Source organism: Carcharhinus amblyrhynchos, chromosome 12, assembly GCF_965287045.1.
Source record: "Carcharhinus amblyrhynchos chromosome 12, sCarAmb.v2.hapA, whole genome shotgun sequence".
NCBI classification, from domain to species: Eukaryota; Metazoa; Chordata; class Chondrichthyes; order Carcharhiniformes; family Carcharhinidae; genus Carcharhinus; species Carcharhinus amblyrhynchos.
Window position 1 is genome coordinate 16,041,539 of NC_137335.1, and position 25,023 is coordinate 16,066,561.

The 25,023-nt window shown below is 42.6% G+C and overlaps 1 protein-coding gene and 1 pseudogene across 4 annotated transcripts in view; both read right to left on the reverse strand.

Moving 5' to 3' along the window:
* tab2 (TGF-beta activated kinase 1 (MAP3K7) binding protein 2) overlaps positions 1–20,906 on the reverse strand; it is a 39,643-nt gene extending 18,737 nt beyond the window's left edge. For 2 of the 4 annotated variants that reach the window (XM_080200118.1, XM_080200115.1), the window contains exons 1-2: positions 20,756–20,906; positions 7,121–7,201 (exon numbers count right to left, since the gene is read on the reverse strand). The gene's annotated coding sequence lies outside the window, so the exon portion shown is untranslated. The remainder of the gene's footprint in view (positions 1–7,120; positions 7,202–20,755) is intronic. The other 2 variants (XM_080200119.1, XM_080200117.1) reach the window with 1 other exon arrangement.
* LOC145351267 (U2 spliceosomal RNA) lies at positions 4,901–5,079 on the reverse strand (annotated as a pseudogene).
* Positions 20,907–25,023: the final 4,117 nt, after the last annotated feature.

Sequence of the window (25,023 nt, forward strand, 5' to 3'; positions counted from 1 at the left end):
ATTAACTGAAACAGCCTTGAAAGTTGTACACACTGCAAACACACAGGTTGGTCAAATATATAAAATTCAAGATTAAATTTGAGTGGCTGAAGCCTTCCAGAAACATTTCCTTAAATGTAAATGCTAACTTTCTTATTAGCACCATTAGAAAAGGGCAAAATGGAGAGCGGATCTGAGTTTACAAGAATAAAAAATGGTTTCAGTTAAACATATAAAACTTCCAAGGACTTGGCAGGTGGATCTATTCCCTGGTTGGGATGTCTAGAATAAGGGATCTCAGTCTCAGAATAAGAGTCGACCATTTAGACTGAGATGAGGAAAAACATATTCACTGAAAGGTGAGTAACTCACCTTCTGACTCCCAAAGCCTGTCCAACATCTCTAAGGCACAAGAAAGGAATATAATGAAATATTCTCCCCTTGCATGAATGTGTGCAGCTCCAACATCACTCAAGTTCAACACCATCCAGGATAAAGCCTTTCCACAAACATTCAATCCCCCCACCACCAACAAATAGTGGTAACCGTATGTACTAACAACAAGATGCACTGCAAGAATTCACCAAGGTTCCTCAGGCAGCACCTTCCAAACCTACAACCATTATCATCTAAAGGAATAAGAGTAGCAGATACCTGGTAACACCACCACCTGGAGGTTCCCTTTCAAGTCACTCATCATCCTTACTTGGAAATGTATCTCTATACTTGCGTTGTCGCTGGTCAGAATTCTGGAATTCTAACCCTAAAGCGCTGTGGGTGTTACTGTACTCAGGGACTGCAGCGGTTCAAGGCAGCAGCTCACCACCACCTTCTCAAGGGTAATTAGGGTGCTAAATGCTGACCTAGCCCAGCGACACCCACATCCCATAGATTAATAAAAGAGGATTGTGAATCTTTGGAATTCTATACCTGGAGAACTGCAGATGCTTAATCAATAAGTATATCTAAGACAGAGACTGATGAGGTTATTAAGTGAATTAAGGGATATGGGAAAGTGCAGGCATGTGTGGCTAAGTTAAATTCTACTCAGCGGCAGACAGCTCCAAAGGGTCCAATTCCCACCCCTATATCATATGCTCTTAAAGTGAACAGTGAATGAAAAGATTCAAAGGTGCAAAAAATATCTTTATGGTAGACTTCAGTTAGATAAATGTACATTCTAAATGTCTTGTTACAAGCCTTATTCTGCACATAAATAAAAATTTGCTGAAGGAAATAAATGGCAATGAAAATGTCAAGTTACCCAATGGGCTCACCAACTATTTTTTATTTTTAAACTGAGTTTACAATGAAGACATAGATCCATTGTCAGAATCCAGTTTCCGTTTGAAGTACTAATTAGTCCATCAATAATGGTATACTTGACCTTTTGAGTACCTGCAGCAATTTCTGTTTTATTTCAAATTTCCAGCGTCAGCAGTTTCTTTGCTTCTTCCTGAGGCTGAACTGGTCATTCAGGGTTGTTTTTAGTTCCTCCCTAGTTACTCAGTGACATAATTAATTCAAAAATTTCAGAGGCAATTAGTTCTGGTGTGTAGCATTTGTACTAAAACCCTGCATGCACGTGCAGCAAGCAATTAGGAAGGCAAATAGTATGTTGGCCTTCATTGCAAGGGAATTAGCATACCCAGGTAAAGATTCCCTGCAGCAATTGTATAGATCCTTGGCATGACCGCACCTGCAGCACATGTACAGTTTTAGTCTTCTTATCTAAGGAAGGATTTACTTGCCATAGACAAAAGGCAGTGCAATAGGGGCTAACCAGACTTAATCCCTGGTGTGCAAGGATTGTTTTATGTGGAGAGATTGAGAAAACTGGGCCTATCTTATGTAGAGTTTCAAAGAATGAAAGGCGATCACATTGAAACTTTAAAAAATGTCACAGGACATGACAGGGTAGATTTAGAGAGGATGTTTCCACAGGCTGGTGAGTCTAGGGGGCACAGTCTCAGAATAAAGGAAAAGTCATTTCAGGAGAAATTTCTTAGAGGATGGCGAATCTTTGGAGCAGTGGAATTTGTCACTGAGCATATTGAAGACAGAAATCAATAGATTTCTGAAGACTGATATCAGGGGAATGGAGATAGCACAGGAAAATGGAGTTGAGATAGATGATCAGCCATGATCTAACTCAATGGTGGAGCAGACGCGACAGGTTGAATGGACTGCTCCTTCAAAGGGTCATCCAGACTCAAAACGTTAACTCTATTCTCTCTTCACAGATGCTCTCCTAACAATAAAGCAGTGCTCCAAAAGCTTGTGATACCAAATAAATCTGTTGGACTTTAACCTGCTGTTAAGAGACGCTTACTGTGCCCACCGAGTCCAACGCTGGCATTTCCACATCATGGCTACCACAGATGCTGTCAGACCTGCTGAGATTTTTCAGCATTTTCCGTTTTTGTTCCAGATTCCACCAGCAGTAATTTGCTCTTAGGATTACTGCTTTTCTTAATAACCTAAACTTAGATGTACGGAACAAAATTTGAAACACAAAACACAAAAATTGGGAGTACATCATCCTCCAAAATCACTTATTGAATTCAAGAAGCTTGAAGAGGAGATGCAATATAAAGTAAAGGGCACAGTTCTAAAGGCAGTGCAAGAAAAAAAAGACTTGCAGGTATGTTGAAGGTGGGAGGGCAATATGTAATTAAAAAGGGCAGAATTCAGCGCTTCGTAAATAGAGATAGACAGTACAAAAGCAAGGAAGCTACGATGAAGCTTTATAAAAGACTGGTATGGTCCCAACTAGGGTAGTGTGCCTAATGCCTCACTTTAGGAAGGATCTGAAGGCTTTCGAAAAGATGCAAAAAAAAACGAGAACGAGGGTCATCAGGACAAACGGAAGAAGCTGAGTTTTTTCCTTAGACTGAAAGTTACCTGAATGAAGTGTTCAAAATCATGAGGGGCCTAGACAGGGTATAGAGAGAGAGAAATTTCCCTCACTGGCAAAAAGATCGAGAACCAGAGGATACAGACACAAAGTGAGAGGGGAAAACAGCCAAAAACAACACGACCTTTTTAAAAAAAATGCAGCAAGTGGTTAGGTTCTAAAATACACTGCATGAAGGGATAGTGCAGGGAGGTTCAATCATGGCTTTCAAAAAAGTTTCAGTGCTATGGTGAGGGGGCCAGGAGTTAGTTTAGCTGAACTATTCTTGCAGAAAGCCCACATGCACTCTAAGTGGCAAGTGGTCTCTGCCTGTGCCATAACCATTCTGTGATTTGATCTTTCACGCTGATATTCACAAGTCAGAGCACACAGTCTATGTCTCAGCCTCCCAAATGCCAGGGCTAGGATGATACGTTATTCTCTTAAAGATAAAGCTAAAATATTTTTCCATTGTGAGCGAACACAAGTGCAATGACGGTAAGCCACGTGCACAAGCAAGAGTGCAATCATTTGCAAGATCAAATGCATACATTGCGTAAATAGTGAATATTAATGAGTATGAGTAGAATGTTGTGAGAATGAGGACTTAAAACCATGCTTAACTTCAAACATTTCACATAATCTTGTAATACTGAGGTCCAAGGCACAAATGAACCTAAAGAAAAGTTAAATGACAAGATAGGACATGTGGTCGACAATCACATTGCTGGTTGTGCCTACTTCTTCTCCATCGCTCACCAACTTAAGGGATGTTTTATTTAGTCAGCATTTTTCAGATTACTTTCAAAAAGGCTGGGAGCTAGAACTCCCAGCGAAAAATTCTCTCAATGGTCTGTCTTGCCAGCAGTCATTAAGACTATGGGGCCAAATCTTTCAATCTCCGGATCAGAGAGCAGGTGTATGACTGAAATGTAGTCAGGACCTTGAGCAGGTCCTATGTACATCCCTACCTGGGAAATTTAAACTTCCAATGTGCAATTCCCCTGCTCCTCAAGACTGCCTTCCCAAACATATGAGCAAATCTGAACTAGTCAGGGACTTCAGATAGTTTTGTGGTATTTATTTGGATTGTTACTCAGGAAATGTTAGACAGATTAAAACCCAGTTTGTTATGTAGCTAACACCTAGGTAGCTACATTGACTCCCTAATCACCCCTAAGCTCCAACTACCCATCCCCCCACCCACTTGGCCGATCCAAGTGCGTCCCTCGATCATCTGATATCCCACTTCCCAATCCACTAACCTCCCTTCTCACAAGGCAACCAACGTCATCCACTCACTAACATTTAAAGCCTCAAACTTAGTACACAGCAGCAAGGTGCTGTAAATAGGGGCCATGTCCAGACCGCCCCTAAATCCACTCCGCTCTGTTTTAGTGAAGAAAAATCCACTAAGCACATGCAGATAATCTTACAGCACAGGAGGCTACGAATTGGTCCAAGAACATTTACTGCTTCTTTGAAAGAGCTCTCTGATTAGTTCCAGATCCCTGCAATTTTTTGCCTTTTCAGCTGTTTATCAAATACCCTTTTGAAACTATTATTAAACGTTTCCCCCACTCCTTCAGTGTATTCCAGATCATAAGTCGAACTAAAAGCTTTTTCCATTCCAGTGCTCATGGGTCAGAGCTTGCAAAAAAAATGAAAGTCAGCAATGTCAGTTCAGAGGAGATCGCCATGATTGATGTAGATAATAACCAATCAGCAAAAACTAAATGAAAATACAGTCAGCTAAACCCAAACCACTAATTAAAATTTCTCTTTCAAATAGTTTTGGGGAGTACACCCTGAAATTGAGTTTAGACACAGTTGTTCTGCTACAAAAAATAAATTTTCTGCAATCAGTATTCTGGAATTAAATGTTAAGTGAAAATAAACATATTTTTCTTTTGTTTTTATTCCAATTCAATCAAATAAAGTCCACTTCAGAGTCGCAACAAGTTGAAACATTCCCAATTCGAGCTGACAAGACACAGCTCCCACCTCCTGTCTTGGGCTTGATCTACATGGTCCAAGCTGATTGGAGTAGGCATAGCTCCCCCTCCAAGACTTGATCTCATTTGCATCTTAGCCAAAACATCTAAAAATTGCTTCAAATGAAGCTAAAATGTTGCCTAACAACTTCAACCAAACACAGCATGTCGATACTACACTTGATCTTAGCCAAAAGGCCGAGAAGCGATGATAAACATAATTGTTGCAAATCATTCGTCTCTCTCCCTCTCTGTCTCTGACTGACTCAGAAAGAAAGACTTGGATATATAGAGCCTTTCACAACGTCCTAAAGTGTTTCACTGCCAACAAAGTATTCCTGAAGTGTAGTTATGTTGTAATGTAGCAAACATAGTAGCCAATTTTGCACACAGCAAAGTCATACAGACAGCAATGTGGCAATAACAATTGATTACTGCAGCATATATATTGGCCAGAAATAAAAATAAGCATTGCATATCAAAACGAAGGAGATGGTCATCGACTTCAGGAAGCATAGTGGAGGACATGCTCCTGTCTACATCAATGGGATGAAGCGGAAATGGTCAACAGCTTCAAGTTTCTAGGTGTCCAGATCACCAACAACCTGCCCCGGTCCCTCCACACTGTACTATCACAAGAAAGCTCATCAACACCTCCACTTTCCCAGGAAGTTAAGGAAATTTGGCATGTCTGTTATGATTATCACCAACTTTTACACATACTACCAGAAAGTGTGTTTTCTATGGTGCATCACAGCTCGGTATGGCCCAGTCCATAATACAAACCAGCCTCCTATCCATTGACTCTGTCCGCACAATCCACTGCCTCGGAAAATCAAGGACTCCATGCACCAGACATAGTCTCTTCTATCTTTTTCCATTAGGAAAAAGATACAAAAGTCTAAGGTCATGTACTAACCAGCTCAAGAATAGCTTTTTCCCTGCGGCCATCACACTTTTGAATGGATCTATCTCACATTAAATTGATCTTTCTCTATACCCCAGCCATGACTGTAACACTACATTCTGCACCCTCTCCCTTCCTTCTCTATGTACGGTATGCTTTGTCTGTATAATGTACAAGAAACAATATTTTTTACTGTATACATGTGACAATAATAAATCAAAATTAAACACATGATAGTATGACAAAAACTTATCTAGAAATTAACTGTATTTTCATTCTCAAATTTGCTTTGCCCTGTGCTAGTATGTCTGCATGCCTTTATTTTTATAAAAGGTACATGCCTGTACTTGTATGAGGGGCACCAGCTTTCCACTTGCACTCAGCAGAATGCCCGTGGTGCAGGTGGAAAAGCAACACACACTAAGTATTTTAATCAGAATAAGATCTTAGAGGAAAGTACCAATTCCCATCACAGACGTCTGAGAAAAGCGGAGGCTTTGATCCTAAAACATTAATAAAATGCTCAGAGACAAACGCATAGTCAATGCTAAACCTGTTATTTCGAAATTTATGAGAAAGCTTATTTTGTTCTTGTGGTCAATGGGTCGAAAGGAAAAATGGCACATTCACCCAGTCCTATCCTAATTAGAATTATTCATCTTTTTTGTTAATTGCTCTTCATGAGTGGATCACTGTGATTAAATCTCAAAATCCACTGCAAGGAATTTATTATATAATAGATTTGTTTTTACAGGATGACCTGAGGTGTTATAGGCAAGTATGACACATATACTGATTTAAAATCAAGTTAGTGCACTGTTTTTATATTTTAAACGTCTTGTAGACATTATGAATGTCCTTCAAGTATACCACCTTAATCGTGATGGTTTTGCCAACCTTCAGTAATGTTTTGTTACTCGCTGTCACATTGTCATGCCTAATCTCTTAGCACTAATAGCTTCCAGGGACTTGAGGATGTAATCATGACTGACACTATAGTGCAGTAATGAGGATTTGCTCTAGTATCAGAGGGGTGTCCTTTCCAATGTGATGTTAAACAAGGTCTCTTCTGCCCTCTCAGGCGAACAAAAAAGATCCCATCATACTACTTTGAAGACCACCTCTCCGTGAGCTGCTGGCCAAGTTCTCAATGAAAAAGAGTAAAACAAATGTCTGGTAATTATCACAATGGCGTTTGCTGTGCACATATCGATTGCTACAATGGCTACATTACAACAGCGACTACACTGCAAAAGAACTTTATTGGTTGTAAAGTGCTTTGGGATGTTCCGAGTTAGTGAAAGGTGTTATATGAATGCAAGTCTGGCTTTCTTCTTTACTTACCTCAGATGGACTCATTCTTCCCAGGTGACTGACTCCTGCTTCTCGTCCACCCAAATGCATCTCCCAGATTCAGAAGATTGTCTACATAGATGACCAAGAGGGGAATTAGTAGATATATTAATTCAAATTAATTTGCAACATCTATATAAAAAAAAAACTTGACTTTTACCTCTGTTCTATCTTCAAAAGTTCAAACAGAAACACCTATTTCCACAAAATCAATACATTATTGCTAAAAACTTTTCTGTTAAAAATACACTGTCTCATCTTTCTTCAAGGTTTCCCATTACAGTCTGTAAGACAAACAACCAACAACTAAAGCTCCATGCTGCTTGAATGATTCACTCTTGTAGAGACCAAACAGACAGAAGACAAAGACATTAACAGATCAACGCCCAAAGTAATACTGTAAAACAAACCTCGGCAAAATCCATCACACTACAACATTGCAGACTTCACCTAGCACCTCAGTGACAGCTCTGACCCCTTCAAAGATGATCAGACCTTTGCCCCAGCAACGGCCATTTCTTCAAAGATTTCATTTTGGATGGCACGATAGCATAATTGTTAGCACTGCTGCCTTACAGTGCCAGCAGGGACCCAGATTTGATTCCCAGCTTGGGTCACTATCTGTATGAAGTTTGCACATTCTCCTCGTGTCTGTGTGGGTTTCCTCTGGGTGCTCCGGTTTCCTTTCACAGTCCAAAAGACATGCTGGTTAGGTGCATTGACCATGCTAAATTCTCCCTCAACATATCTGAACAGGCGCTGGAGAGTGGCAACTAGAGGATTTTCACAGTAACTTCACTACAGTGTTAATGTAAACCTATTTGTGACACTAATAAATAAACATTAAACTACGCACTTTTCTCAATGGCTCCTCATCAGTACAATCCAACTGTTCAGTTCAAATAGAATATTGTCATACATCATTATTGCCCTAAGTACCAGTACATGCCTGTCCTCATACCAACCCTCAGTCAGGTCTTTCCATAGAACCTCCTGCTTTTCCACATCATCCTATGTTTTAAGGAGCTTTTTGCTGTCTTCTGTGCTTTTTAAGAATTTAATTTAACCTCTCATACACAATACTGCAAACATTACTTTTAGGGCAAATGGAATCACACAACATAAAATTCAAATCTGACCAGAGGGAAAAAACAAAATGGAAAATCTTGTGTGTGAAGCCAGCATCTCAAATCAATTGAAAACCGTCAACCTTGCCACACTGAGGAGCAGCTATATTCTTACTCTCACATAACCAATGCTTACCACAGTAAAAGGCCAACTCCTTTATCCTAGTTATTTTCAATCTTTAAACTCTCTCCTTCCCTCTTCCCGACCACTCTCTTAACATTTCATCCCAGTTCTACAAATTTATACAAAGCAACAGTTCAGATTTGGGATTCAATGGTTAAAAAAAATGACATTGATGCCAGTGTGTGTATATTCACAAAGATGCAGACATCGATAAGGAGCTACAGTCGAAAGGAAATGTTCGAGGTGCTGGACTGGTTTCTATCAGAAGAGAAGACCAAAGGATTTGATCAAGGTGTTTTTTTAAAAAAAGTTTTGATACGATAAACAGAAAAATATTATTTCTTCTGACGGGGTGGGTGGTGGTTAAGATAGATATTATGAGAGATTATAGGAGAATTTTCTTTACACAGCACCATTGCAGCATGGAATATCTAACCACAAAGTGGTTGAGACAGAGAACACTATATCCTTTTAGATAAAATTAGATATTTGAAGCAGATAAAGATACAAGACTACAGGGATTGTGTGAAGTAGCTGGATTATTTTTGGATTGTTCAAAAGGGACAAGACAAACACAATGAGACAAGTGGCCTCCTTGTGTGCTGTGATCTTATATGGTGCTCAGAACTATTTGCTATTAAAAGCTAAACATTACAGGAAGTCCGGATACGTAGAATGAGAGCAGAAAATTACACAAAAGGGAACACGAGAGAAAAAAAATAAACACCAGGGCAATAAAAAGACTACAGGCTCATTAGTAGCAAACAGGTTAAGTTAACCAAGTAGGGGTAATTAATTGGGAACATTATTCAAAAGAACAATGGCTGGAATTTTCTGGCAGCCCCACAGTGGGTTTTCCTGTGGCAGAGAGCTTACCATTGGCTACCAGCAGGATCTTCTGGTTCTGCTGAACTCAACAGCAATTTGCATGCCTCCCCCATCTCAGGCTGTAAAATTCCCCCCAGTAGGACTATCACAAGAACCTGATGGTTTACATTGAAGGATGCAGTGTGAGCAGGTTATAAATATAATTTTGCAAAATTCTGTGGAAAAAAAAGTGTGCCAGTTTAGTTGTTGCCAAATTACTGGATCTACAATATCAGAAAAAATTAAGGACTTGGATAAAAATGAGCTAATCCAAGGCCAGTCTGCACAAATGACCAAGAGATGGGTTGTACTTGATCAACCTTTTAGAATTATTTGAAGAAATAACAGAACGGAGAATTATTCCGTGGGTGTGGTTTACATGGATTTGAATAAAAGGTTTTTGTAAAGCTTTTTGGGCAGAGGAATGGCGAATGGGGTTTAATCAGGACAAATGCAAGTTGATGCATTTTGGAAGATCAAATTCAATGAGAATTATATAGTAAATGTCAAAATCCTTGGGAGCATTGACAGAGGGATCTGGATGTACAGGTCCACAGATTTTTGAAAGCAGCATTATAGGTGGATAAGGTAGTCAAGACGGCATACAACATGTTGCCTTCACTGGCCAGAATACTGAGTACAAAAGTTGGCAAGTTATGTTACAAGTGTACAGAACTTTGGTTAGGCCACATTTTGAATATTGCATGCAGTTCTGGTCGCCACACTATCAGAAGATATGAATGCTTTGGAAAAGGTGTAAAGAGGGTTTACAAAGATGTGCCTGGTCAGGGGAGTTGTAGGTATGAAGAGAAGTTGTACAAACTCGCTTTGTTTTCACTGGAAAGACTGAGGCTAAGGAGTAACCTGATAGAGGTCTAGAAAATTATGAGAAGCATAGATAGGGTGGATAGTCAGAGGCTTTTTCCCAGGGTGGAAAGGTCAACTGCAACAGGGTATAGGTTCAGGGTGAAGGGGGAAAGTTTATGGGTGACATGTGGATAAAGATTTTCACGATGTGGAGATGCCTGCTTTGGACTGGGGTAAACAAAGTAAGAAGTTTCACAACACCAGGTTAAAGTCCAACAGGCTTATTTGGTAACAGAAGTCAGTAGCTTTTGTCGCTGCACAGGACCTTCAACTGATGCTATACACTAGATACATCCATGACATTTTCTTCCTTTGGACTCATGGTGAACAATCACTGAAACAACTATATGATGACATCAACAAGTTCAACCTCACCACCAGACTCACCATGGGCTACTCTCTGGAATCAGTTGCATTCTTGGACACACGAATCTCCATCAAGGATGGTCACCTCAGCACTTCACCGTACCATAAGCCCATGGATAATCTCATGATGCTCCACTTCTCCAGTTTCCACCTTAAGCACGTTAGAGAAGCCATCACTTATGGACAAGCCCTCTGTGTACACAGGATCTGCTCAGATCAGGAGGATCGCAACAGACACCTCCAGACGCTGAAGGACGCCCTCGTAAGAGCAGGTTACGGCACTCGACTCATCGATTGACAGTTCCGACGCACCACAGTGAAAAACCGCACCAACTTCCTCAGAAGACAAACGTGGGACATGGTGGACAGAGTACCCTTCATCATCCAGTACTTGCCTGAAGCAGAAAAGCTACACCACTTTCTTCGAAGCCTTCAACATGTCATTGATGAAGACGAACATCTCACCAAGGCCATCCCCACACCCCCATTTCTTGCCTTCAAACAACCACACAACCTCAAAACAGGCCACTGTCCGCAGCAAACTACACAGCTTCAAGAGAACAGTGACTATGACACCACACAACCCTGCCACAGCAACCTCTGCAAGATGTGCCAGATCATCGACACGGATGCCAACATCTCACCAAGTACACAGTACATACTCTTGCAACTCAGCCAATGTTGTCTACTTGATATGCTGCTGGAAAGGATGTCCCAAGGCATGGTACACTGGGGAGAACATGCAGACGCTACGACAAATGATGAATGAACACTGCTCGACAATTACCAGACAAGAGTGTTCTCTTCCTGTTGGGGAACACTTGAGCAGTCACGGGTATTCGGCCTCTGATCTTTGGGTAAGCATTCTCCAAGGCGGCCTTCACGACACAACAACGCAGAGTCACTGAGCAGAAACTGATAGCCAAGTTCCGCACGAGGATGGCCTCAACCAGGATCTTGGGTTCATGTCACACTATCTGTAACCCCGATGACTTGCAGGGCTTGCAAAATCTCACTAACTGTCCTGTCTGGAGAAGTACACATCCCTTTAACTTGGGCTTGACACTCTTTCCACTCACAATGTCTGTATTTTTAAGACTTGATTACCTGTAAAGGCCCACATTCCAACCATTATTTTGTAAATTGAGTGCCTAGCTACAAAACTCTGGTGTGGCCGCATGGCCGCACTTGGAGTATTGTGTGCAGTTCTGGTTGCCGTATTATAGGAAGGATGTGGAAGCATTGGAAAGGCTGCAGAGGAGATTTACCAGGATGTTGCCTGGTATGGTGGGAAGGTCTTAAGGAGGAAAGGCTGAGGGACTTGAGGCTGTTTTCATTAGAGAGAATAAGGTTAAAGGGTTACTTAATAGAGGCATATAAGATGATCAGATGATTAGATAGGATGGACAGTGTGAGCCTTTTTCCCTCGGATGGAGATGGCTAGCACGAGGGGACATAGCTTTAAACTGAGGGCTGATAGATATAGGGCAGATGTCAGAGGTAGGTTCCTTACTCAGAGAGTAGTAAGGGCGTGGAATGCCCTGCCTGCAATAGGAGTGGACTCGCCAACAGTAAGGGCATTTAAATGGTCATTGGATAAACATATGGATGATATTGGAATAGTGTAAGTTAGATGGGCTTTAGGTTGCAACATCGAGGGCTGAAGGGCCTGTACCGTGCTGTAATGTTCTATGTTTATATGCCCTGTTTGTGAATAGAACTCCCACTTATCTGACGAAGGAGCAGTACTCTGAAAGCTGGTGACTTTTGCTACCAAATAAACCTGTTGGACTTTAACCTGGTGTTGTGAAAGTTTTTCACACAGAGGGTGGTAGATGCCTGGAACACTGCCAGTGGAGGTGGTGGAAGCAGGCACATTAGCAATGTTCAAGGTGTATTTTGATAAGACACATGAATGGGAGGAGAACAGAGGGATAGTAAATGCATATAATGAAAAGTAGTGGGTCTAAATAATGATTAGGAATCGGCGCAAGCTTGGTGAACTGAAGGGCCTGTTCCTGTGCTGTGTTTTCTTGTTCTTTTTATGCACCAGAAGAGACTCATAGGAAATAGTTTTCCATTTGGAATAGAAAAATCAGGAGAGAGCTGAAAGACCTGGGTAAAGGAAAGTACAGTGAGTGGTGTTCCAAGTGTACATATTGGAGCGGTTCTCATCATCATTGCAAAAACAATCTGGAGTTAGGAGTGGATACATCAGTATTGAGATTTGCTGATGACAAGAAACTGGAAGATATATAATTGTACCAAGGATCCAAGAAAAACATATTCACTAACATTAAGCTGCAAGGTTCATGGTTTAAACTGAGAGAATTTTATTAGACAAAAATCAAAGAACATCAATTCTAATATGTATCCTCTATTTTAAAAAGTTAAAGATATTAGAAGGACAATAAACTGTTACTTAAAACCTAGAACAACCTCCTTAAATTCATTTTCCGTCTACCTTCATTTGAATTATACTTCAAATGGACCCAAGTCAGATACTATTCAAAGGTGGGAAGATTAACTACTTGGTCTGAGTGTTGTCTCAAATATATAGACTGGGATTTTGAACCTGTGCTTTGGCACAGTTGTCCCTTCAAATGTCCAGTCATCCTATAGGTGCAGACTCCCCATTCAGCATAAGACACTAGGGATGACCAAGTGTAGCCAGCTTGGGTCAGGATTCAACTTTGTTTTAGAGTCTTGCATCTAAAATTCTCTCTCTTCAGCTGGCTTTACCAGAAGTCCAACTCACTTTCGGAGTCCTTCAGTTAGAAGTTTTGAATTCTTTTAATCAGAATATATGAATGCTTTGGAAAGGGTGTAAAGATTTCAACTTAACTTTGCCTGAAAGGATGTTTCTTCTTCCACAGCCAGATCCAAACCAAAACCTCAAAACTAAAACACTGCATGAACCACACGTACAATCTACTCACCCTATTATTAACTTGGTTATCTGGGAGGTGGTTATTCAGCCCACTGTGCCTATTCTGATTCTTTGAAGAGAGTTATCCAATTAATCCCATTCCTTCTATTTCCTCAAAGCCCTATACTTATTTTCCCAATTTACTTTTGCACATCGCTATTGACTCTACTTTCATCACCAGTGTATTTAGTGTATTCCCAATCAGAACAACCTGCTACATAAATTCTCTTCATCTCTCTGGCACCTTAAGTATGTGCCCTGTGTACCAACACAGGTACAAAGATAGTTTCTCCTGCTCTGCCCCATCAAAAATCCACTTAAGTTTGAAGTTCTATTAAGAATCACTTGAACATTGAAGAACAGATATCAGTCTTCATGATGACACAGGTTAAGTAGTGTTTACACTAATCATAAAAAAGTAGTTAGAGAATAGGGATCAAAGATACTTGTAAGAATTATTTCATTGGATGTGGTTATTGCTGACAAGGCCAGCATTTGTTGCCCATCCCTAACTATCCTTGAAGGACTGCAGTCTATCTGGTGTAGATATACTCAGTGCTGCTGGGGAGGGAATTTCAGGATTTTAATCTCTCCATGGTGAAGGAACTGCAATACAAGTGCAAGTTATGATAGCGAGGGGCTTAGAGAGTGCTTTGGGTTTTCCCATTCATCTGTCGCTCTTCTCTTTTTATAGATGGTGGAGATCACAGGTTTGGAGGATGCTGTTAAAAGAGCTTGGAGAGTTGCTGCAGTGCATCTTCTATATAGTACATGCTGCTGCCATTGTAATGTTTTATTGGTGAATGAGGTGCGGAACAAGCAGATGGTTTTATCCTGGATGTTGTCAAGTTTCTAGAGTATCATTAGAGCCACACTCATGCAGGCAAGTATTCAATCACATTCCTGATTTGTGCCTTGTGGAAGATGGATAGGCTTTTGGGAGTCAGGATGTGAGTTACTTGCCACAGAATTCCCAGCCTCTGATCTGCTCTTTTAACCACAGTGTTCATACAGCTGATTCAGGTTTCTGGTCAATGGTAACTACCAGGATGCTGACAGTGGAGGATTCAGCAATAGCAATATTATCAAGAAGCAATGGTTAGATTTTCCCTTGCTGGAGACAGTCATTGCCTGATATTTGTGCAGTATGTTAATTGCTTTATCAGCCCAAGACTAACAGTGCCTGTGTCCTTCTGCATATTGGCACAAACCGCTTCAGTGTTTGAGTTACAAATAATACTGAAAATTGTGCAATGATCAGCAAACATCACCTCTTCTGACCTTATGAAGAAAGGAAGGTCGGCGATGAAGCAGCTGACAATGGCTGATCTTAGGACAATACCCTGAGAGATTCCTACAACAACATCCTGGGACTAAGATGACTGGCCTCCACCAACAAGAACCATTTTCCTTTATGCTAGGTATGGCTCCACCTAGTGAAGAGTAGCCCCCCTCCCCTGCTCCTGATCCCATTGACTTCAATTTTGCCAGGATTCTTTGATGCCACACTTGGTCAAATGTTACCTTGATGTCATGGGCAGTCACTACTTCCTCACTTCTTCATTTCAGCACTTTTGTCCATGTTTGGATCAAGGCTGTAATAAGGTCAGGAACCAAGTGGTCTTAACAAAATCTGAACTGAGCCGTGTGCAGATTATAGATGTGCAAGTGCGGCTAGACAGCACTGTCAATATCACATGTCATCACTTGGCTGAGAATTGAGAGAAAGCTGATGGGATGATATGGTCACATTGGACAGTTCAGCTGTTTCCTGGTATCACATGGAGTCAAGTGAATTGGCTGAAGACTGACATCTGATGCTGGGGATCTGAAGATGAGGCAGAGGCAGATCATCCACTAAGCACTTTTGGCTGAAAATGGCTACAAATGCATCGGCCTCGACTTTTGTTTTGGTATACTGTGCTCCTCAATCATTCAGAATGAGGATACTTGTGGAACCTCATCTTCTGGTGGGTACTTTAGTTATCCATCATTATTTCTATTCACGATTGGATGTCCCAGAACTGCAGAGCTTAAATCGCTTAACTTGGTTTTTCATTTGGTGCTTTTACTATTCAGCTCAGCTCAGTTGACAACTGGTTTGCAATGCAGAGCAATGCCAATAGTGTCCAGGCTCAATTCCCAGACATCAGAGATTATTCATGAAATGTCACCTTCTCAACCCTGCCCTTTACCTGAGGTATGGTGATTCTCAGGTTATGTAATCTGAGGTTACATGTTGTCACTTCACCAAGTTGACACCTTATCTTGAAGTATGCCTGGTTTTGCTGTTGCTCTGTCCTCCTGCACTCTTCATTAAACCAGGATTGATCTCTGGGATGAAGGTGATGGTAAAGTAAGGCATATGCCAAGCCACGAGGTTTTTCCCTCTTGCTGCTCCCCTCACCATCTGCCACAGACTAAGTTTGGTAGAAATGCCCTGGCCCTTCAGGACTCAGCCGAGTCAGTACTGATTTTACCAAGCCACTCCTGGCGATGGCGAATGAGGACCTCATCTGGAGTACATTCTGTGTCCTTGTCATCCTCAGTGCTCTCTCCAAGTGACATTCAACATGGAGGAGTACAGATTCTTCAACTGAGGAAGGGCATTGGCATCAGGTGAACATTTCTGCTGGGGTCCGGGTCTAAGTCAATGACTGCCAGGAGAACATCTCCTGACTGTACACCTGTGCTACCATCTCTGCTGAGTCTGTCCTGTTAGTGGGACAGTGATGTCTGAGACATTGGCTGCAGGGCTGGTGCAGTGAGTATGACTGTCAAGTTGTTGCTTGACTTATCTACAGGGTAGCTCTCCCAATTTTGGCATAAACCTTCAGATGTTAGGAAGGAAGACTTCACAGGATTGACAGAGCTGGGTGTGATGTTTCCAGTACTCAAGTTGTGCCAGGTGGCTCACCAGTTTTATTCCGTTTTAATTTTTCTGCAGCAATTGGGTACAACTGAGTGGCTTGCTAAGCTATCTCAGAGGTCAATTAAGAGTCAATCACATTGCTGAGAGTTAGCAGACGTAAGTAATCAGACCAGGTGTGGAAAGGCAGATTTACTTCCCCGAAAGATATTAGTGAACTAGATAGATTTTGGAGCCCTTACTGACACCAGCTCAATTCCATTTTTTTAAAAATTATTCAATCAAATTAATTATTGAATTTAAATTCCATCAACTGCTGTGCTGGAACGTGAACCTGTGTCCCCAGTGCAGTAGCCTGGGCCTCTGACATTACCACTATTCCCCCATATGTGGAATCAAAGCATAGATGAGAAAAATATTTATATGGAAACTGAATTCTCTACCACAAACTGTGGTCAAATCAGAGGCAATAAATTCTCTAAAAATGGAATTGCAACCATTGCTGAAAGTGGAAAAGCGTTACAGGGTGTGAGAATGGATAATGGGTTGTTCTATGTGGCTTAGATGGAGAAATGCATTTGCATATTACTTGATGGGCTGAATGCTCAGTTATTCTGAACATTCTAAGGGCCAAGATAATTTTACAGGAACAAAACAGGCAGTAATTCCAGAAATGTCTTCACTAGCTTGCAACATGCTGATACAATTTTCCATTGTTTGAATAAAAACACAAAATACTATGTGTGTACAACTCAAGATTCACCTCTCACAAAAAGCTTGGCCAATTGTCGTTCCTCATGTGTCCAGGGCGGTGGATAGAGGAGAGCCGGTGGATGTGGTCTTTCTTGATTTTCAGAAGGCGTTTGACAAGGTACCTCACAGGAGGTTATTGCAGAAGGTAAGGGGGCATGGAGTTGGGGGTAGGGTGTTAGCGTGGATAGAGGATTGGTTGTCAAATAGGAGGCAGAGAGTGGGGGTTAATGGGTGCTATTCGGATTGGCGGTTGGTGACTAGTGGAGTGCCCCAGGGTCAGTGCTGGGGCCTCAGCTATTTACCATTTATATAGACGATCTGGAGGAGGGAACCGAGTGTATGGTGTGGAAATTTGCTGATGACACCAAGATTGGTGGAACGGCAAATTGCGCGGAGGGTGTGGAGAGTCTGCAGAAGGATCTAGATAGGCTGGGCGAATGGGCCAGGAACTGGCAAATGGAATTTAATGTTGGCAAGTGTGAGGTGGTCCACTTTGGTAGGAAGAATGGTAGGAAGGACTATTACTTACGTGGCAAAAAACTGCAGCAGGCGACGGTGCAGAGGGACCTCGGGGTCCTTGTGCATGAGTCGCAAAAACCCAGCCTGCAGGTGCAGCAGGTGGTCAGGAAGGCTAATGGGATGCTGGCCTTCATAGCGAGGGGGATTGAATATAAAAGTAGGGAGGTCTTGCTGCAGCTGTATAGGGCATTGGTGAGGCCGCAGCTGGAGTACTGTGTGCAGTTTTGGGCGCCGCACTTATGCAAGGATATCTTGGCCTTGGAGGGAGTGCAGAGGAGGTTTACTAGGCTGATACCGGAGTTGAGGGGGTTGAGCTATGAGGAGAGGCTGAATAAACTAGGCTTGTACTTGTTAGAGTTTAGAAGAATGAGGGGAGATCTCATTGAGACGTATAAGATGATGAATGGGATGGATAGGATAGAGGTGGAGAGACTCTTCCCGCTCAGAAAGGACAGTAGGACTAGGGGGCACAGCCTCAAGATAAAGGGGGGGCGGTTTAGAACGGAGTTGAGGAGGAACTTCTTCACTCAAAGGGTGGTGAATCTCTGGAATTCTCTGCCTGTTGAAGTGGTGGAGGCTACCTCACTAAATATTTTTAAGACACGGGTTGATGGGTTTTTGATAAGCGAGGGGATTAAGGGTTATGGGGAGAGGGCGGGAATGTGGAACTGAGCCACGACAGATCAGCCATGATCTTACTGAATGGCGGGGCAGGCTGGAAGGGCTAGATGGCCTACTCCTGCTCCTATTTCTTGAGTTCTTATGTTCACATCCAGTCACGAAGAGATAAGGAACAATGCTCACAGAAAGAACAGTCCAGTCAAATTCCACCAACAACACACTCCCTCTGGAGTCCAGGGACTTCAGCACTAAGACCTGGCTGACACTCCAATGCAGCACAATGGCACTGCTGCACCGTTGGTGGTGTCACCTTTCCGATGAAATGTTAAACAGAAACCTCTGACCTGCATGTAAAAGCATCCAAGCACCAATTCAAAGAAGAACAGGGGAGTTATTGCTGGTGTTCCAGCCAATATTTATCTTTCAACCAATCGCCATGAAAGCAGATTATTTGGTCATTTTCACCTTGCTGTTTGTGGGAACTTTTTGCATGCAACTTCATTGCCACTTTTCCAACCTTATAACAGTGATTATACTCCAAAAGCATTTCATTGGTTAAGTGTTTTGGGGCATCTTTGAAAGGTGTGATAATAGGCACTAAGGTTTTTAAACATCACTAAACGTTTAAGAAAAACATCAAATGTGTTGAAACGGGTTTGCAATTAATGTGACTTAAAAACAAAAGTTAGTACCATTCAGCATGTACAGTTAACTTCATTATCACCTGCCTGAAAACCCTGAAAAAAAGCAAAACCAACTACAATACATATTTTAAGAAAGGTGGCAAAAAAAAACCAAGAGGGAGACGGCAGCACAATGATAAGCACTCCTGCATCACTGCTCAGGGACCCCACTTCAATTCTGGCCTTGGGTAACTGCCTATGTGGAGTTTGCACATTCTCCCCGTCTACATGGGTTTCCTTTGAGTGATCTGGTTTTCTTCCACAGTCCAAGATGTGCCGGTTAGGTGGATTGGCCATGCTAAATTGCCCCTTAGTGTCCTAAGAATGAAAGTCAGCAGGGTAAATGCACAGGGTTACAGGAATAGGTCAGGGGATAAGCCTGATAAGATGCTCTGTCAGAGTCACTACAGACTTGATAGGCTGAACTTCTGCACTACAGGGATTCTATGATTCAAAGAAGGGGAAAGCCTTATTAGTGAAATGATCTGAAATGCACTGCTGAAAGTGGAAGCAGATTTTGAAGTAACTTTCAAAGTTACCCAAAAAGGAAACATTGCAGGACAACGGCAAAAAGGAGGATGTGCCGGGTTTGGAATTAATTGGTTAGAGCCAACAGCAGTACCATTGGTCAAATGGCATCCTTGTGTTGGCAGACTCTACAATTCAATATTTATTTCAATCAGTAGAGTAACTGACATGCAGAAATTCATTAATGTGTTTGCATTCCAATTAGCTTAGGCAAACATTGGGAAAATGGTTAAAGACCCTGACGTAGGGTCTAGTGGAGCTATCAGAATCCTGCTATTTGCCCAGGTAGAAACAAACTAGTAGGTCACAGGCTGGCAGATTTAACTGAAGCAGAGTACTCAAGAGTCCTTATCCCATACTGACAGTCCATCTCTCCAAAGTTCAGCCATGATAATGTGACAAGCCAGGTTAGATCACAAGTACTAAGGCCTTGATGCTCAAGCAGTGGTTTACTGAGACAGCCACAAAAGGATTAACAAGCTTGCAATCTTCCATTGTTAGGCAAGTCAACACACACACACACAGCTCAGGTCCACCCATAACCAGGAAACAATTCAAAGGTTGCAACAAATGACAATATCCTTTTATGATCGCTGGAGCAGCACACTCTGACCGTACTGATTCTCACTCACAGTAGGCCTGGGATAGGAGACTAAGACAACACTGACGCAGAATAAGAGAGGGCCAGGTGCAGGGGACGCACCACACTGATCCACACTCACGGGAGGTCTGTAACAGGGCACTGAAGCCACACTCTCAGCATGCCTGGACACTAGACCACAATGAACTATAGTAATAGGGAGCCAGGGGCAGGATACTCAGGCCAAACTGATCCACACTAAAAGAATGAGGGGGGTTATGGATACCCAGACCGCACTGACCCACACTAATAGAGGGTATCGACAGTGAAGTAATACTAACCATCACTAACACAATGGGGCAGGGCAGTGAAGCCACACTGACCCACATTAACACAGGGTCTGGGGTAGTGAAGCCACACTGACCAACACAGGGCCAGGACAGCGAAGCCACACTGACCCACATTAACACAGGGTCTGGGGTAGTGAAGCCACACTGACCAACACAGGGCCAGGACAGTGAAGCCACAATGACCCACACTAACACAGGGCCAGGACAGTGAAGCAACACTGACCATCACTAGGAGCGGACCTGGGGAAGATACCTGGCGGTGGCGTCCCACACTAACAGTTACCCCCACGCCCCGCCCCGCCCCGCGGGCGCCCTGTGACAGCCGGGCTGGCACCGCTCGGCAGGTCCCGGATTCCGGGCCCCGCTGCGGGGGGGGGGGGTCCGCCACCTCCGCTGCAGCCCCCGGAGGTTGCGCGATGCACTGCCACACGGCCTCCACTTACCGTCACCACTGCCGCTCCTCTCCCTCCGCCCGCGCGCGCGTCTCCAGGCGGACAGCGGCCGGCTCCACCAGCCGAGCCGGGCCAGGCCGCTCCTAGCCGCGGCCGTCAGCAATCCAAGCGAAACCAAAATACCAGCACAACATGGCGGGGCCTGGCGCCAAACCTCGCGAGAGCAGCACAGTCTCGCGGGGTGGCCAGATCTCGCGGGAAGTGACGGGAGAAATCTCGCGAGAGCGGGGCAGGTGGCCTTCACCCAGCAGGTGTAAAGATGTGGTTCCAAATAGAGCTTCTCACAGTGAATGCAGCTCCCCACCCCTCCCACAACCAAATTCAAACCATTTCATAGAATCCCTACGGTGCAGAAGAGACCATTCTGTATCAATTTTTTTCATAGAATCTTTACAGTGCAGAAGAGACCATTCTGTACCAACTTTTTTCATAGAATCTCTACAGTGCAGAAGAGACCATTCTGTACCAACTTTTTTCATAGAATCTCTACAGTGCAGAAGAGACCATTCTGTATCAACTTTTTTTTCATAGCATCTCTACAGATTTGGCCCATCATGTCTGTACCGACTCTTTTGACCCAGCATCTTATCCAGGCCCTATCCCTGTAACCCTGGATATAGAGTAGATGTGGAGAAAATGTTCCCCTTACTAGGAGAGACTAGGACACAGGCTCAGAGTAAAAGGATGACCCTTTAGGGCCAGGATGAGGAGGAATTTCTTCAGCCAGAGTTGTGGTGAATCATTGAAGGCTCTGGAGGCCAGGTCATTGGGTGTATTTAAGACAGATAGATAGGTGCTTGATTAGTAAAGGGATCAAAAATTATAAAGGCAGGAGAATGGGGTTGAGAAGCATATCAGCCAAGATGGAATGGTGGAGCATACTCGATAGGCTAAATGGCCTGATTCTATTCCTATATCATGGTCTAACCCCACACATTTACCATAGCTAATCTATCTCACCAACTGTTGCAGAAGCACATAGAAAGCATTCTTTCTGGTTGTATCACAGCTTGGTTTGGCTCCTGCTCTGCCCAAGACCACAAAAAACTACAAAGGGTTGTGAACAAAGCCTAGTCCATTACAACAGCCTCCCATCCATTGGCTCTGTCTACACTTCCCGCTGCTTTGGAAAAGCAGCCAGTATAATTAAGGACCCCATGCACCTCAGACGTACTCCCACCAACCGCCGGGCAAAAGATATAAAAATCTGAGGACACGTACCAAGCGACTCAACAACAGGATTTTCCCTGCTGCTGTCGGACTTCTGAATGGACCTACCTCGTATTAATCAGCTTGATCTTTATCTACATCCTAGCTGTGACTAACATTACATTCTGCATTCTCTCATTCTCTATGGATGGTATGCTTTATAAAGCATGCAAGAAACAAAACTACTACATGTGACAATATGTGTACTACTACATGTGACAATATGTGTTACAGTCATAGCCAGGGTGTAGAGAAAGATCAGTTTAATATAAGGTCCATTCAAAAATCTGATGACAGCTGAGAAGAAGCTGTTTTTGAGTCAGTTGGTATGCTACCACAGACTTCCGTATCTTTTTCCCAAAGGAAGAAGGTGGAAGAGAATATATCCGGGATGCATGGGTCCTTGATTATGCTGGCTGCTTTTGCAAGGTAGTGCAAAGTGTTGACGGTGTCAACAGATGAGAGGCTGGTTTGTCTGATGGACTGGGTTACATTCACAACCCTTTGTAGTTTCTTGCAGTATTGATCAAAGGAAGAGCCATACCAAGCTGTGAACCATACAACCAGAAAGAATGCTTTCTATAGTGCATCTGTAAAAATTGGAAAGGCTGAATTTCCTTAGCTGCCTGAGAAAGTAGAATTGTTGATGGGCTTTCTTAACTATAGTGTTGGTGTGGAGAGACCAGGCAGTTATTGGTGATCTGGACACCTAGAAACTGGAAGCTTTCGACCATTTCCACTTCATCACTGTTGATGTAGACGGGCAAGTCTTCCAATATGTTTCCTGAAGTTGATGACTATCTCCTTCAATTTACTGACATTAAGGAAGACATTATTGTCATTGCATCATTCTTTATCTGTTTCCTATACGCCGTCTGGTTAGTGTTTGAGATCCGACTCACTATGGTGGTGTCATTAGCAAACTTGAAAATGGAGTTGGAGCAGAATTTGGACACGCAGTCATAAGTGCATAACGGGTATAATAAGAGGTTGGGGACACAGCCTTGTGGGGCACCGGTATTGAGGATAATTGTGTAAGAGGTGTTTTACCTATACTTACTGATTGCAATCTGCGAGTTAGGAAATCTAGGATCCAGTCTCAGAGAGAAGAGCTGAGCCCTAGGCCATGGAGTTTGGGGATGAGATTATGGTGTTGAAGGCTGAGCTGTAGTCAATAAACAGAAGTCTGACGCAAGTGTCCTTGTTATTCAGGTTGAGTGTGGGGCCAGGGAGATGATGTCTACTGTGGACTTGTTGCAGCGATAGGCGAACTGTAGTGGGTCCAGGCAACCTGAGAGACCAGAGTTGATGTGTGCCATGATGAACCTTTTGAAGCACTTCATGATGATGGATGACAGAGCCATTGGGTGTAGTCATTAAGGCAAGCTGCCTGACTTTTCTTTGATATAGGGATGATGGTTGTCTTAACTTTGTGACTTAAAATGCACTTTGTAATCTGTGTTAATTCTAAAATATGTTTGTGATCTGTGTTAATTCTAAAATATGTAACTGTTAAACTACGGGGGAGTAAAGGAATATTGTATCAGAATCAACTTTTCATGTTTAAGAAATCATTTTTTCCTTGTTAAAACTAATCAGTAGTCCTGTGACTCTGTTCTTCCATCTTTTGTAAAAGTTATGGTCTTTTGAGCCAGAATTCCATTCTGGGATATTCGCTTCCAGTTATAATATCAACTGGGATCGTAACAAAAGTATTTCCAGACGTGGAGGACGGCAAATTTCCAGATGGTCTTTGGATAAAGGTTTAAGATACAGGGATTGAGGATTCATTTGGTAGCCTTTGATTACTATCTCATATAAATGCAGTGAGGTGTTGTGAAAATTAAATATCCAGTTGACTTGTCAGAAAGGAGACCTAACTGGAAATTGGGGACTGCTAAATTACTTTACCCTAAGACTGAGTCACAAATCATACCTACCTGCAGGGCCAATCTGGTGGCTAAAGAAGGGCTACGGAGGTTACAGGGAACCTGATCATAGAAATAAAGATACACCACTGAAAAAAGACCATTCAGGCCAGCATGCCTGTATTAGCTTTTTCATAGAGATACCCAATTAATCACACTCATCTGCTTTTTCTCCCTTGCCCCGTAAATTTTTCTCTTTAAGTGCTTATCCAATCTTCTTTACTCTTGAAATTGTTTTCACCTCTCCCTCATGCCATGCATTCCAGATGAAAGCAATTCACTGTGTAAAAAAATGTTTCCTCATGTTGTCTCTGGTCCTTTGCCAGTCTGCTTAAATCTGTGACCTCTGGTTATTCCACCACTGGAAACGGCTTCTCCTTATTTACGCTTAACAAAACCATTCATAATTTTGAAGACCCCTATCAAATTGTGCCGCTATAAGGGGGTGAACAAGACCAGCTTCTGCAGTCACTCCATATAACTGTAGTCCCTCATCCCTGATAATATGATACCAAATCACATCTGTACCTTCTTCAAGGCCTTGACATTCCTTCCTAAGGTGTGGCCAGAATTGAGCCCAACCTCTCCAGCTGAGGCCAAAATTGTAACTTATAAAGATTTAGCATAACCTCCTTTCTGTTGTTCTATTTTCTAGTATTAGTAAAGCCAGAGACCCCATATGCATTTTTTAATATCAGTTATTGCAATTTGTATTGCCTTTTGAAAGTCTGGAAGTCAACTGCACTGCCTCCTTCTCTGTTAGCTCATTAAAAATAAACTCAATCAAATTAATTGACCATGATCTGTCCATCGCAAATTTGTGCTGGCTTGGGTTATTTTAATTTTTTTTGCAGATAAATTGAACAAATGAGATTTGTCTAAAGTGGGATTCAAACCCAGAGTCAAGACCACGACTTGAACACAGTATCATAGACTGCTAGGCCATCCTAACTTTCTAAGACAGCACCTTTGACAGAGTAGACCTCTCTCACTGCTGCACTAGAGTGTCAATCTTGAATTTTGTGCTCTAATTCGGGAGTGAGACTTGAACTTGGAAACCTCTGACTCAGAGGCAAGACTGCTATCAGCTGAGCCACAGATGCTGAGATCCAAGTGACCATT